A 16,722-nucleotide genomic window follows, 5' to 3' on the forward strand; every position below is an offset into this window, starting at 1 on the left:
TATGAGTCGGGGGCGACTCAAAGGCACATAACAACAACAACAACATATATATATACACAGTATATTAATAGTATATTAAAAAGTATATATAAAAAGTATACACATGCATATACACTATTTCTCCTAATTGGGATGATGCAGGAGAAAAGAAAATGTGAGAGGGTGAAGGAGGCAGTGAGGATAACCAACAGTTCTTACGAATGGAGATGTTGTTATTGTTTTGTTATGTGGCGTCAAGTCGGCCCGACTCATAGCGACCCCTCCTTGGGTTTCCGAGGCAGTATCACTATGGAAGTAGGATTGCCCAACCTTCCTTCTGAGAAGTGGCTTGTGGGTTTGAACCATCAGCCTTCTGGTTAGCAGGCAAGTGACTTAGCCACTATGCTACCAGAGCTCCCAATGGAGATGCAGAGATGTCCAATATTATATGTGAATTTTTCTTCCTCAGTACTCTTCTTCAGGGTTCCCAGGCACTGAGGCACAGATGGTGTCTTATTCTCATTCTCTTCTCACTGTTTGTGTGTGTGTGTAAATTATAGAAAGTAATGGAGTTCCAGGCATGGGTTGATGTAGTATTGGAAATAACTTTGGCCTAGGAAGGCCAGATGATCCTTAAACTGAACTAACTGAACAGAGGTGTTATTGACAACAGAATTCTCCTGCAAATTTGTGGAAATTCCAGGTAGGACCAGAAAGTATCAGTCACTGTACTCATGTGACTATCCCTTTTCATTCTTTCCCTTCCCCTTAATCCAATTACTTGCTCAAAAGAATTAGAAAAAAGTAGGAAAAGTGAGCTTGAGGTGGCTACTATTTAGTTTTCTCATCTGTATGATGAGGATAATGATAATACATGGTACGTATGAGACTTGAATGGGTTTTGAACATCCGTTATTGCGATCTTAAGGGGCTGGATGGGTGACTGGCTGAATCAGTGAAAAGATGACTTTACATACTTATTTTTGTAGAAGTAACAGGTGACTTAATATCTCTGCTGCTTTTAGTATTATGTAACCAAAGAACCCCTACCCAAGAGACCTAAGCTTCTCACAACAGCTTCCTGAGCCTGCTGCCAAGAGTCTCAGAGGAGTTAATTTGGCTGCCAGGCTGGTTTGTCATCTGTCAGCCTTTTCATGGACACTGAAATACCACATTGTGGGTACCTGTGTTTTTCTGACTTACCTTCAGGACTGAAAGCTCTCTCCCTCTCCCTGTCAATAAAGATGATGACTAGGGATGATCTTTCTATGGCAGAGTAACATTTTAAAATTTTAAGTACTTTATTCACAGAAATACTGGGAAGAAAATCTTAGGCACTAACTTTTTTTAGAGGAATATTTGAATCTGCTTAGAGCTGTCTCCTGGTCTTTGGCCTATATCTATCTAGTATTGTAGGTATAATGGTATGTCTTTATTAGTTGTCACGAAGCAGAAACCAAAATATATAGGTACTCTGACTTCTGTTTTTTTTTTTTTTAAATAATCTTTAGTATTAGGCTTAAATAATATTTTGGGTTTTAAGAAGAATATTTTCTTGCTGAAATAAATGGGAGATATGGGTGGGGAGTAAGATGGAAGAAAGAGAGAATTGTGTGGGTATAATGTTGATGACAGGATTAAGAGTGGATTAATTGGGTTGAAATTCCAGTTCCTCCATTTCTTAGCCCTGTAATCTTAAAGAAGTTACTTAAACTCTCTGGTTCTCAGTTAAACTACAATGAGTTAATAATAGTACCTATCTCACAGAGCTGTTAAGAGGACTAAATAAGATAATTCATGTAAAGCACTAAGAACAATACCTAACACCAACTGAGTGCTTGATTAGCTATTTATATATTATTTACAAGAAAAATCAGTAGACTATAAAAATCAATCTCTTTATTTCATTGGTTTCATCTTGTTTTTGACTCAAAGTGATATATTTCTATTTTGTTACTTACCATAATCAATGTGGTTGCTTTCATATGACTTTTGGCAATTTTCAAATACAAATTCATATTTAGATACATAAAATTTGACAAAATTGTGGCCATTCTTCCAATGAGCTTGACGACAATGCCATAAAAGGAGTCCTTCTAACATTTTGAGCATGATAGGAGCAGTGTGAAGAAGCTCTGGTGGTATAACGTGGTTAAGGCATTTGGCTGCTAACCAAAAGGTCAGTGGTTTGAACTTAACATCTGCTCTGTGGAAGAAAGATGAGGCAGTCTGCTTCCACAAAGATTTACATCCTTGGAAACCCAAGAGTGGTCACTATGAGTCAGAATTGACTCGATGGCAGTGAGTTTGGTTTGGCTTAAGAGCAATGTGTGGTCTTCTCAAAAGGAACTGCTTTGAAAAATAATATATTCATTTAAAAAATACAAGGTTTTTTTTAAAATAACATTAATCTAATTCATTCATAATACTGGTGATAGGAAGAATAATGCCTTCTTAAATATATCCATATCTTAACCTTCGTTGCATGGCAAAAGGGGAATTAATTAAGGTTGCAAAAGGAATCCAGGGACTAATTAGCTGACCTGGAGATGAGAACATCTTGGAATATCAGTGGGCCCAATGTAATCACCAGGGGTCTTTATAGGTAAAAGAGAGAAACAGGATAGTCAGTGTCAGAGTGACATAGTATGAGAAAGACTTGATTCTCCATTACTGGCTTTGAAGATGGAAGGGGAGTCAAAATTGCACTAGCCACTAGCAGCTGAAAAGGCAAAGAAACAGATTCTCCCTTAGAGCCTCCAGAAGGAACACAGCCCCACCCACACTTTGATTTCAGCTCAAAAAACCAAACCAAACTCACTGCTGTCGGGTCAGTTATAACTCATAGCGACCTTCTTTGGGTTTCCGAGGTGGTAAATCTTTACAGAAGTAGATTGCCAAGTCTTCCTTCCACGGAGTGGCTGGTGGATTTGAACTGCCAATCTTCTGGCTAGTAGTCAAGTGCCTTAGGCACTATGCCACCAGAGTGAGACCCATTTTAGACTTCTTACCTCTAGAACTGTGAGATAATACATTTATGTTGTTTTAACCCACCAAGTTTATGGTAATTTGTTATAGCAGCAACAAGAAACTAACATAATGCTGTATTTTGTCAAATCTCTTGCCATAAATTAAGCTTGAAGTTGTAGTCTTTTTGTTTGTGTTTATTATTTTAGAATACTTAGAAGCAGGATAAAGATAATTTTCAGAAGTACACTGTTCTGGTTACCTAGTGCTGACAAGAATATACCACAAATGGGATGGCCTTACCAAATAGGAGTTTATTCTTACAATTTGGAGGCTTTAAGTCCAAGTTCAAAGTGCCAGGCTCTAGGGGCTGGGTGAAAGCCCCACAACCTTGGGCTTCAGCTCTGCCTCCAGTTCCTGGCCCATTGAAGCTAGAGACTTTTCTTCACTCAGACAGCTGCTGGCTGCCGAGGCTGCCAAGCCCAAGGTTGACAAGTAAAAAGTCAGAGTCTTGATGTTATCAAACCACACAGTAGGCCATTCAAGTCCATTGTAAGTCCCCAGGTCATCAGAGCATGGCAGGCTGCTGGACAATGACATGGCTACATGCAGGATCCAAGTGTGCCATAAGCTAGAGACCCTTCCCCAAGGCTCCTCCTTATATACAAGAAGCAGACCATATCCCTAAGGCAGTTTACTCAGCTGCTCACAGTAGATTCCACCATGGAGTTAACAGTCTCATCATGGGGAATACTACATCCAGCTGCCCAGCCACTCAACCAGGCCCAGCCAAGTTGACACACAAGCATAACCACCACATCCACCAAGTCATTAGCACTCAAGGTATAAATGTTAGTAAAGAAATAGTGTCTACTATTTCAGTGGAAATAATATCTTCCTTCTGTTCACCAGGCAGCAATGACTTATATTGAAGTACTTTGTAATGAAAATGGATGATAAATAAGGGTTTTGTTCTGTGGACTGAGCACATCACCTGAAGAGAATCTAACCATGGGCAGAATGTCTGTGTTTGTGGAAATTTTGAAATGATTTTGTTGATGAAGCTTTTATTTATAAAACTATTTTGATTGTTTCTGTTTTCCCCAGGCTACTGGATGTAAATACATATGTTATTCATTGACAAATCTGTTTTATTTTTCTGTTGAAATATATAAGTAATAGAATATCTTTTACATATACTAAAGCTAAAGAAAAGGGAAAAGTTTAAAAACAATGGTGTGTAGGTTTGGTTCCTCACACTGCTCTAACCATGCCAAAGAAAGGAGCACATTTACGTGAGAGAATGATTTATTTTGCAGCATAATTTTTTTGGGGAAGGCGCACAGAATTTGCAGGGCACAAAACAGAGTAAAGCTTAAAGGTGAAAGAAATATTTACTGGAAATGGATCACAGAGCTAAGGATTCAGTCCAGAGAATCTCAATAGAGCTATTAGAGCCAGAAAAGGCAAAGGAAATGAGGCCAACTGAGCTAATACTAACTGAAGGAATTAAAAAGCATAAGCAGGGTCATTTACAACTTTATCAGGGAAAAAGAAATACAAGAGGGAGAATGACCCATCAATAAATGAGGAGGGAGGAGAAATCAATACTAGTTGTAAAATGTCTGAGCTATTGAACTGGTGTTTTCAAGTCAGTTTTTATAAAGAAATAGGGGTCTGGATAATTAGGAAGTAATTAAGGTCTCACTGACTTTGAGGCACTATTGATAATAAATAAGTAAATAATTACCAACTGCATTAATAAAATGTGTGCATGTATAGAAGAAATGTACTCTATAATAAATCTCCCTGATCTAATGGTAATTATTATACCTCTTTTAAAATCACCAATGGATTGATGGGTGGGGAGAAACTCTATGTCCAAACATGCACAGCTAATTATATGAAATGATTTCACCAGAGGAAAAGGACAAAGGACTGAGGTCTTCAGGCTGAAATCTAGAGGATCTGATATCAGTTCACTTAAACAAACAATCAGCCAACCAAACAAACAGCAACAAACATACACAAACAACACCATGGCAAAACAATTTAAAATTCTGGAATACCAGGTGTAGGATTGATATCTATACAATACAAAGTATACATCTTAGAGTCTCATTGTCCAGTGAACATGGACCACTCAGGCTGACTGGTTATATAGTTTTTGCAAATGCTAGGTAATTGGGAATTTAACATCTCCAGGACTCAATTTTATGGAAAATTGCCAATTCTCCAGTTTGTGCTACTTAATATGGAGCCAGGTATGACCTCAATGAAGAAATCAAATGATGTATTGTACTGAACAAATTTGTTGCAAAAGCCTTCTTTAAAGTGTTAAAAAAGCAAACATATCACTTTGAGGAGTAAGGTGCACCTGATCCAAGCCATGGGATTTTCATTGCCATGTATGCATACGAAAGCCGGACAGTGAATAAGGAAGATGGAAGAAGAATTGACATCTTTGAATTCTGATGTTGGTGAAGACTATTAATTATACCATGGACTGCCAGAAGAATGAACAAATCTGTCTTGGAAGAAGTACAGCCAGAATGCTCATTAAAAGCAAGGAAGGTGAGACTTCATCTCATGTACTTTGGACGTGTTATTGGAAGGGATAAGTCCCTAGAGAAGTATATCAGGCTTAGTAGAGGGTTAGGAAAATAGAGAAAGACCTACAATGAGGTGAATTGACACAGTGGCTGCAACAGTGGGTTCGAACAGCAATGATTGTGAGGATGGTACACGACCAGGCAGTGTTTTGTTCTGTTGCACACAGGAACTGACTCAATGGCATCTAACAACAGTGAACTCAATACAGACTAATTAGATGAAAAAAATTTATTCACTTTTTATTATTATTTAATAAAGTGATGTAAAAATGGACTTTCTTGGTAATTTAGAGGTGGTGCAGAGTGAAAAAGAACAAAAGATTGTAAATCAGACAAACCTAGTTTAGAATCTTGCCTCAACCCCATGCATTGAGAACTTGGAACAGTTCCTTAACCTTTTGACAGATGGTAATCGTATTTATTTCATAAAATTTTATGAAACAATAAGTGAAATAGCTGATATATAGTTCTTGGCACAACAAATAAAAGTTATTATTATAATAATATGGCAGATTTTAGTAAAGCATATGTTATAAATGCTTGCTGGAAAGCTAGAGAACTCAATCTATTTTTGCTCTAATCTGGTATAACACAGAACTTAGCATGCTGGTACTTGATACATGGTAGGTATTAATGTGTATTTATTATTTAGCCCTATTATCTTAGATGAGTTACAGTCTCACGTGATCTCAATTTCCACATAAAGTAGGATTTATCTATATATTTTTTGAGCATTTGCTATGTTCTCAGCTTTGTTAGAGTAATGGTCCCTGAAGTTGGAGAGGTAAACCTAATGTGCAGGAAATAACTAAAGGCAAAAGTGGGTCTAACTTGTCATATGTGCAGTAGGAGTTCAGAGAGCAGAGAAGGTGGGCCACTGTAGCAACATGAAGTGTGACAAGGAAAATGTGGTGCTTACACCTGGCCTTAAAGGATACTTAAGATTTGGGTGAATGAGGAATCGATGGCAGAGAGGCTGGGATGCCATTTAGGCAGGGGAGCAGCCTGAGCCAAGGTGTGAAGGGGGAAATGAATTTGTCTGGTGATTGTATATATACAACAAAACAAAACAAAACAACACAAAACAAAAAACTAACTCACTGCCATCGAGTATGTTCAACTCATAGCTACCCCTCCTTGGGTTTCTGAGGTATCTCTATGGAAGAAGATTGCCCATTCTTCCTTCTGAGGATGGGTGGTGGGTTTGAACTGCCAGCCTTCTGGTTAGCAGTCATATGCCTTAGGCACTACTCCATCAGAGCTCCCAGTTATATATATATGTATATATATATGTATAAATTTAATTTATTTATATTTTTGTTGAGAATGACAGAAAAATATACATCAATTCAACGGTTTCTACATGTACCATTCAGTTAATTGCTTACATTTAAGTTGTGAACCATTCTCATCTTCCTTTTCTGAGTTGTTCTTCCCCCTTAATGTTAACTCACTGCCCGCCTTTGGAGTTACTGTTGTCAATTTGATCCCATAGGAGCTCTGGTGGGCCTAATGCCTAAGGCATATGACTGCTAACCAGAAGGCTGACAGTTCAAACCCACCAGCCACTCCTCAGAAAGAAGATCGGGCAATCTACTTCTGTAGTGATACCGCCTTGGAAACCCAAGGAGGGGTCGCTATGAGTTGGATCTGACTCAATGGCAGTGAGTTTTTTTTTTTTTTTTTTTTGCTAGATCTTTAAAGAGTTTAGTGCTCAAGGCAGACATTTTTACTATTGTTTGGTTTTAAAAAGACTTCAGGCGATATTTTAAGGTTTAAAGTTTATCTCAGGGCAATGGTTAGGTGACTGTGTTTTTGAAACATGGGAAATGTGGTCTGGTATAATGTCTGAAGATTGGGGTAGGATATTTGAAATTGGATCCTTTGGTCTATATATGAGAACAAGTGGGTGGATGCTGACTATAAGAGTTGGATAAATAATTGGAGGACAAAGAAGTAGGATACTGTCACTTTTATAATTGTCTTTCTAAGGGTGTTATGGCTTTAGATGAAAAGAGATATTTGAATCCTTAAACTTTTTCCCTTTTTGTAGTTGTAGCAACCATATATAGAGATATAATTTTTCTTGTCTGTTTCCCCTCTAATCTATTACATGTCCCTTGAGGTAGGAACCAAGTCTTGTTCATCTCTATAAATTAACACTTAACACAGCACCTGACTCATAATAGTGATCAAAAAATAGTTAATGGGATGGATGAAAGCTGTTGCAGGGTTATAAACATGAAATAACATTTAATATTTGTGTTTCAATTTTATTTATTTTAGTTTCATGTTTATTTACTTCTAAAAGCTCTTACAGGGGTTTGCACGTTGAAATAGAATACCTGCTAAGACACAGAAGTTATATTTCAGAAGGAGAAAGTTTACCTCCTTTTAGACATCAAGGCCAAGCAGATTACAATATTCAGGCAAGAAATTTGGATTTGTTTTCTGGCATTTGTTATATATAGAGAATCACGCTCTGCTTTCTATTTTCTGATAAGCAGCCTACAACATTCAACTGCAGAGAACGAGTTTTCCCTGGAAACAAACTTGAGGAGGAATTGATCACATGGGAGCTTGTAATATTTCAATTAAACATTCCCATATAGGGAGGGATGTTCAATTGGATGTGAGTGAGCATAAAATAGACTCTAGAGAGAATTGGCGCTGAGACCAACCCCGTTTCTTCCAGCTCTCCAGATGGTTCAGGGATGAATTTTACCCAATTTTTTATTTTGGAAGTGCTGTGCATCTGGAAAAAATAACCAGGAATCCAATTGTTTAAAAAGTAAAGATATTTAGGTACATTTAGAGAATAGAGTTCATATTAAATGAGTTTGCTTTGAAACAAGGTAAATAACTTGGAGGATAGCATAAAACACTTTGCAGGGCCACGGCTCATAAATCTAGAACATTGCTTTTATTAATTTGGAATCTTCATGAGCAGAGATGAAGAAAATAGTCCTTGAATTGATTTCCACATTATGCTGATTTTGTGATCATCTGTATACTAAGAGACCACCCAATTCATCTCTGTAGTAACTAACACCAGATTTTGACCTGGGTTTGAAATCTCTGGCTACGACATGCAACATATTTAAAAAATCTGTTTGATTGATAGTTTAATCATTGTTCCCTATTACATCAGCAGCCAGGCCTCATATTCCAATTTTGAAGGATTGTTTTGCCTCTGTCCCTGTGTCACACAAAGTACTTGTGGCTTGCCAATAGTAGGTCTGATTGCAGCTTTATAGATTTCAGACGTAGTTGAAAGTTTAAGTTTTATGTTATATTTTTGTGTTTATCATTTAGCCAGCATGTGATTTCTATTCCTCTTGTTATAAAATAAAATCAACTTTTCAATCAGTTTGGTTGTGTGCTCTCTTTTCTCTTCTTTCTTCTGTATTTATATGGGTGTCAGCAATTTTATATGTTTGAAAAGCTAGTGGGAAAAGCCAGTCATCGCTTGCTCTTTTTGAACTAAAGTAGGCAAACATATAATCCATTTTTAGTCTGGATGTAGTCACAAGTTCTTTCTGTTGGTCAGTGTCATCATTTTAGGTTTTGTATGTGATTTAATAAACAGGCATATCAGCATGGCTTTGGAGGCTGAAAGGAATTCAACCAGGCCTAAAAAATATAACTCTACCTAAGTATAGCACTTAATTGAACTTGACATTTGGATTCATCCACTGATGGTGTAATCTGCTGCCCAGGCAAAATTGTTAAGTAGGTAAAGTCTGTCTGCAGGAATCCTGCTTCATAGGCATCCTCTCTGCTTTCTTTACTCCCTTTATGACAGTTTTCAGGGTCCCTTGTCTTCCTTCCCTCATCCCTATGTCCAATAGTACCTTACCTAAATTGCCCTTTAAGGGTAGTGCTCCATGCTCTGTGTGGTTTATACCTTTCTAAACAGCTTAATTAATGTACAATAAACATCTCATACTTGTAGTGTGGAGTCCCTGGGTGGTGCAAAAGGTTAACACACTCAGCTGCTAACTGAAAGGTTCAAAATTCAAGTCCACCCACAGTTGCTTTGGAAGAAAGACCTGGCAATCAATTTCTGAGAAATCAGCCTTTGAAAGGCTAATGGAGCACAGTTCTACTCTGACACACATGGGGTTGCCATGAGTCATAATTGACTCAATAGCAACTGGTTTGGTTTGGTTTATTTATATAGTGTACAGTCTGATAATGGTTGACATGTGTTTATACTTGTGATCACCAAAATCAAGGTAGTGAACATACATATCACCACCAAACATTTCCTCGTGCTTCTTTGTAAACCCTCCTTCCTGCCTCTCTCTGCAAGTCACCTCATCTCTAGTCAATAACTATGCCTTTTCTGCAACCATAATTAACCTTTATTTTCTAATATTTTATGTAGATGAAACCATACAGCACACCCTCTTTTTGTGGGGGAAGTTGGCTAGTTTCATTCAGCATAATTATTTTGAGAGTAATCTATGTTGCTTTGTGTATCAGTAGTTCATTCTTTTTATTGCTTAGTAGTATTCCACAGTATGGATATACCATGGTTTGTGGATTCATACACTTCTAATGCACATTTGGATGGTTTCCAACTTTTGGTTATTACAAAGAGGGCTGCTGTGAACATTGTGAACATTGCATAAGTCTTGTTTGGATGTGTGGTTTCATTTCTCTTTGGTAAAAACCTAGGATATATGAAAGTATGGTTCACATAGTCGATAAATATTTTCCTTTTTAGGAAACTGCCAATCTGTTTTCCAAAGTAATTGTACCATTTTATATTCCCAAAAACTATGCTTGAAAATTCCAGTTGCCAACAGTCACAATTGCCAGTTGTTTTAATTTTAGACATTCTAATAGGTGTGTACTGCTATCTCATTGTGATTTTAATGCTCATTACTCTAATGATAGTCTTTTCATTGCTTTTTGCCATTTCTATGTCTTTTTTTGGTAAAATATCTTTTTAAATCTTTTGCCTAATAAAAACAGAGTTGTTTCCTAATTATTAAATTTGGAAAATCCTTTATATATTTTTGATACATATCCTTTATTATACTTGTGCTTTGCAAAGAATTTCTCTAATGTGTGATTTAACTTTTTTTTTAAATTATCTTCAGCAAAATTGCAGTGCCTAAGGCATTTGACTCCTAACCAGAAGGCTGGTGGTCCAAACCCACCAGCCACTCCATGGAAGGAAGACGGAGCATCAACTTCTGTAAAGATTTACTGCCTTGGAAACCCAATGGTTGTTGCTATGAGTCGGAATTGACTCAATGGCAGTGGGTTTTGGTTTGGTGATATTAATGATATTGTTTGACAATTTCCACATTTTGTTGGATCACCTTTCTTTGGAATGGGTACAAATGTGGATCTCTTCCAGTCAGTTGGCCAGGTAGCTGTCTTTCAAATCATTTGGCATAGCCAAGTGAGTGCCTCTAGCATGGCATCTGTTTGTTGAAACATCTCAATAGGTATTCTGTCAATTTCTGGAGCCTTTTCTTCTTCTTCTTCTTCTTTTTTTTTTTTTTTTTGCTAATTTATTTAGTACAGCTTTGACTTCTTCCTTCATTACCATTATTTCTTGATCATATGCCACCTCCTGAAATAGTTGAACATTGACCAATTCTTTTTTGTACAGTGATTCTGTGTATTCCTTCCATCTTCTTTTGATGTTTTCTGCATCATTCAATATTTTGCCCATAGAATCTTTCAGTATTCCAGCTTGTGGCTTGATTATTTTCTTCAGTTCCCTCAGCTTGAGAAACACCAAGTGTGTTCTTCTCTTCTGGTTTTCTAACTCCAGGTCTGTGCACATTTCAGTCGATCACATAATGATTGATTTTGTCTTCTCAAGCTGCTCTTTGAAATTTTCTGTTCACCTTTTTTATCTTGTCATTTCTTACATTTGCTTTAGCTATTCTCCATTCAAGAGCAAGTTTCAGAGTCTCTTCTGACATCCATTTTAGTCTTTTCTTTCTTTCCTGTGTTTTTAATGACCTTTTGCTTTCTTCATGGATGATGTTCTTCATGTCATCCCATAACTCATTTGGTTTTTGGTAACTAATGTTCAATGCATCAAATCTATCCTTTAGATGGTCTTTAAATTCATGTGGGATATAATCTAGGTCATAATTTGGCTCTCATGGACTTGTTTTAATTGTCTTCAACTTCAAGTTGAACTTACATATGAGCAATTGGTGGTCTGTTCCACAATCAGCTCCTGACCTTGTTTTGGCTGAAGATACTGAACTTCTCCATTGCTTTTTTTCCACAGATGTAGTTGATTTGACTCCTGTGTATTCCATCTGGTGAGGTCCATATGCATAGCTGCTGTTTATGTTGTTGAAAAAAGGCATTTACAATGAATAAATCATTGTTGTTGTTGTTGTTATTTGCTGTCGAGTCGGCCCCAACTCATAGCGACCCCTCCTTGGGTTTCCGAGGCAGTATCACTACAGAAGTAGGATTGCCCAACCTTCCTTCTGAGGAGTTGCATGACAGAATTTTGTAAGACCAATAAATTATTGGTCTTACAAAATTCTGTCATGCAATTTCTGACATCATTTCTATCACCAAGGCCATATTTTCCAACTACTTTGTTTCCAATTTTCACATTCCAATCACCAGTAATAATCAATCCATCTTGATTGGATGTTTGGTCAATTTCAGACTGCAGAAGTAGGTAAAAACCTTCAATTTCTTCATCTTTGGCTTTAGTAGTTGGTATGTAAATTTGGATAACAGTAGTTTTAACTGTTCTTCTTGTAGGCATATAAATATTATCCTATCACTGCCAGCACTGTACTTCAGGATAGATCTTGAAACATTCTTTGTGATGATGAATGCAACACCATTCCTTTTCAATTTGTCATTTCCAGCATAGTAAATCATATGGTTGTCTGATTCAAAATGGCCCAAACCAGTCCATTTCAGCTCACTAATGCCAGGACATTGATCTGTGTGTGTCAATTTCAGACTACAGCAGTAGGAAAAACCTTCAATTTCTTCATCTTTGGCTTTAGTAGTTGGTGTGTAAATTTGAATGACAGTAGTATTAACTGTTTTTCTTGTAGGCATATGGATATTATCCTATCACTGACAGCATTGTACTTCAGGATAGATCTTGAAACATTCTCTGTGAAGATGAAAGCAATGCCATTCCTGGATTATATGAAGAAGAGAAGTTCGACTATATGAAGAAGAACATGGCATCAGGTTTTGACGAAGACTCATTAATAGCCTGTGATATGCAGATGACATAACCTTACTTGCTGAAAGTGAAGATGTCTTGAAGCAGTTACTAATGAAGATCAAAGACTACAGCCTTCAGTATGGATTACACGTCAGCCTAAAGAAAATGAAAATCCTCACAGCTTGACCAGTAAGAAGTGTTAATCATAAGTGGACAAAGATTGAAGTTGTTAATGATTTTGTATTACTTGGATTCACATTCAACACCCATGGAAGCAGCAGTCAAGAAATCAGACATCACATTGCACTAGGCAAATATTTTGCAAAAAGCTTCTCTAAAGTGGTGAAGAGCACTTTGATGTCTCTTTGAAGATTAAGTTGTGCCTAACCCAAGCCATGGTATTTTCAATAGCTTCATATGTCCGTGAAAGCTGGACAATGAATAAGGAAGACCAAAGAAGAGTTAATGCTTTTGAGTTGTCCTGTTGGTGAAGAATGCTGAAAGTATCATGAACTGCCAGAAGAACTAACAGATCTGTCCTGGACGAACTGCAGTTGGAAAACTCCTTGGAAGTGAAAATAGCCAGACTTTGTCTGACCTACTTAGGTCATGTTGACAGTAGGGCCCATTCCCTGGAGAAAGATATCATGCTTGGTAAAGTGGAGAGTCAGTGAAGACGGGGAAGGCCCTTAATGAGATAGATTGACACAGTGGCTGCAATGATGGGCTTAGGTATAGCAAGGATTGTGAGTCTAGTGCAAGACCAGTGTTTCATTCTGTTGTACATTGGATGTTATGATTTGGAGCCAACTCGATGGCACCTAACAACAATAACAATCAGTGGTTTACCTTTTCATTTTCTTAACTGTCTTTCTCAGAGACATTCTTATATCATATTGTATATCAGTATATAACATCATGATAAATGAAGAAGAAATTGAACTTGTTAATTTCATTCTACTTGGATCAACAATCAATGTCCATGGAAGCAGCAATCAAGAAAAATGACTTAACACACTAGGTGAGTCTACTGCAAAAGACCACGTTAAAGTTTTCATAAGCAAAGATGTCACTTTGATGACTAACGTTTGAGCGACCCAGCCACACTCTTCTCAATTCTCTCATATGCATGTGAAAGCTGACAACAAAAAAGGAAATCAGAAGGATTGATGTATTTGAACTATGGTGTTGGCAAAGAATTTTAAATGTACTGTGGATTTCCAGAAGGGAAAACCAATCAGTCTTACAACAAATACTAGAAATATTGAAAACAAAGGAATACTTCAATAATATAGATTGACATAATAGCCATAACAATGGACTCAAACATATCAGTGATCATGAAGATGATGCATGACTGGAGTTGAAGCTGACTCAACAACAACAACATACCAATGTAAGTTCTTAACTTTGGTGAAGTTCAATGTATTAATTTGTTCTTTTGTGGTCATATTTTTTGTGTAGCTAAAAATTCTTTACCTAATCAAGGTCAGGAAGATTTTCTCCTATAGCTTTTTCTAGAAATATTGTAGTTTTTTATATTTAGGTCTATGATCCATTTTGAGTTATTTTTTTTCTATATGGTATGAGCTATGAATCAGAGTACTTTTTTGTATATGAATATCCTAATTGTTCCATTACCACTTGTTGAAAGGACTATTCTCCACTGAATAGCTTTTGCACCTTTTTCAAAAATCAGTTGATTATATATGTAGTTCTACATTTGGACTTTCTAATCTGTTGCATTTATCTATTTTTCTATCGTTATACCAATACAAAATTTGAAGTCAGGTTGTGTAAATCCTTCAACTTTTTGCTTCTTTTGAAAAGTTGTTTTGTCTTTTTTATGTCCTTTTCATTTTCAGATAAATTTCAGGATCAGATTGTTAATATCTGCATAAAAAGCTGCTGGGATTTTGACTGAGATTGCATTGCATCTATACATCAACTGGCATCTTAATGCTACTGACTCTTTGACCTATGAACATGGAATAACTTCCATTTACTTAAGTCTTCTTTAAATTTTCTAAGCAGTGTTTTGTGACTTTTAGTGTGCAGGTCTACATATCTTTTATCAGATTTACCCCTCAGTATTTATATTTTTGCATTTTATTGTAAAGGATGCTTTTAAAAAAATTGCAACATAATTTCTGTTGATATGTTTTCAAGTTCACTAATCTTTTTTTTGCAATGTTGAATGTCCTGTTAATCCCATTTATATTATTTTTCCCCAACATTATAGTCTTTATATCATCCACATCTCTACTTAAAGTGTTCAGTCTTTCTTCTAGCTATGTAAACATGAAATAAATTATAAAACTGTTTTAATGTCTTTGTGTATCAATTTTATTATCAGTATAATTTTTACTGAATTTCAATTGTTTGATGTTTTTTTAATTCTCATTATGGGCCATATTTCCCTGCTTCTTTGCATTTCTAGTAATTTTTAATTGAATGCCAGAAATTGTGAATTTTATCTTGTTGGGTGTGGATTATATATTTATTTTTATTCCTATAAATATTCTTGAGCTTTGTTATGGGATGGTAACAGTATGATCTTTTTAAGCTTTATTAGGTAAAGCCAGACTAGTATTTAGTCTAGGTCTAATTTCGCTCCACTGTGTTTATTGTTGTTATGTGCTGTAGAGTTGTCTCAAACTCATGGCAACCTTGTATATAACAGAATAAAACACTGCCTGGTCCTGTGCCAGCCTCATGATCTCCACTATAACTGAGCCCATTGCTGCAACCACCATGTCAATCCATCTTGTTGAGGGCCTTCCCCTCTTTTGCTCACCCTCCACTTTACCCAGCATGACATCCTTCTCCAGAGAATGGTCTCTTCTGACAATATGACCAAAGTAGGTGAGACAAAGTGTGGTCATTCTTGCTTCCAAGGAGCATTCCAACTGAACTTCTTTCAGGACAGATTTGTTAGTTCTTTCAGCAGTCCACGGTGCTTTCAGCATTCTTTGCCAACACCACAACTCAAAATCATCAACTCTTCTTTGGTCTTCCTTACTCATTGTCCGGCTCTCACATGCATTTGAGGTGATTGAAAATATCATGGTTTCAGTTGGTGCATCTTAGTCTTCAAGGAGGTATCTTTGAAGGTATTCAGCACTTGATGCTGCTTATTAGTCCAACTGTGAGGATTTTTGTTTTCTTTATACTGAGGTGTAATCCATACTGCAGATTGTAGTCTTTATTCTTCATTAGTAAGTGCTCCAAGTTATCCTCACTTTCAGCAATCAAGGTTGTATTGTCTGTGTATCTCAGATTGTTAATGAATCTTCCTCCTGGTATAGTGCCTAAGGCATTTGACTGCTAATCAGAAGGCTGGTGGTTCAAATCCACCAGCCACTCCTTGGAAGGAAGATTGGGCAATCCACTTCCATAGTGATACCTCCTTGAAACTCCAAGGAGGGTTTGCTATGAGTCGGATCTGACTCAATGGCAGTGAGCTCAGTTCGGTTTGGTTTCCAATCCTGATGCCACATTCTTCATATAGTCCAGCTCCTTGGATTATTTGCTCAGCATATAGATTGAATAAGTATGGTGAAAGGATACAACCCTGATGAACTCCCTTCCTGATACCATGCAGTATCCCCTCATTCTTTTCAAATGGCAGCCTCCTGATCTATGTACAGGTTCCTTATGAGCACAATTAAGTGTTCTGGAATTCCCATTCTTCTCAGTATTATCCACAATTTGGTATGATCCACACAACTGAATGTCTTTGCATAGTCAATAAAACACAAATAAACATCTTTCTGGTATTCTTTGCTTTCAGCCAAGATTCATCTGACATCAGCAATGATATCTCTTGTTCCACATTCCCTTCTGAATCCAACTTGCATTTCTGGATGTTCTCTGTCAATATACCACTGCAACCATTTTTGAATTATCTTCAGTAAGATTTTACTTGTGTGTGATATCAACGATGTTGTTCAATAATTTCCACATTCTGTGGGATCA

The sequence above is a fragment of the Orycteropus afer genome, unplaced genomic scaffold (genome assembly GCF_000298275.1).
Source record: "Orycteropus afer afer isolate SDZICR_OR568_19922 unplaced genomic scaffold, OryAfe1.0 scaffold00109, whole genome shotgun sequence".
Classification (NCBI taxonomy): Eukaryota; Metazoa; Chordata; class Mammalia; order Tubulidentata; family Orycteropodidae; genus Orycteropus; species Orycteropus afer.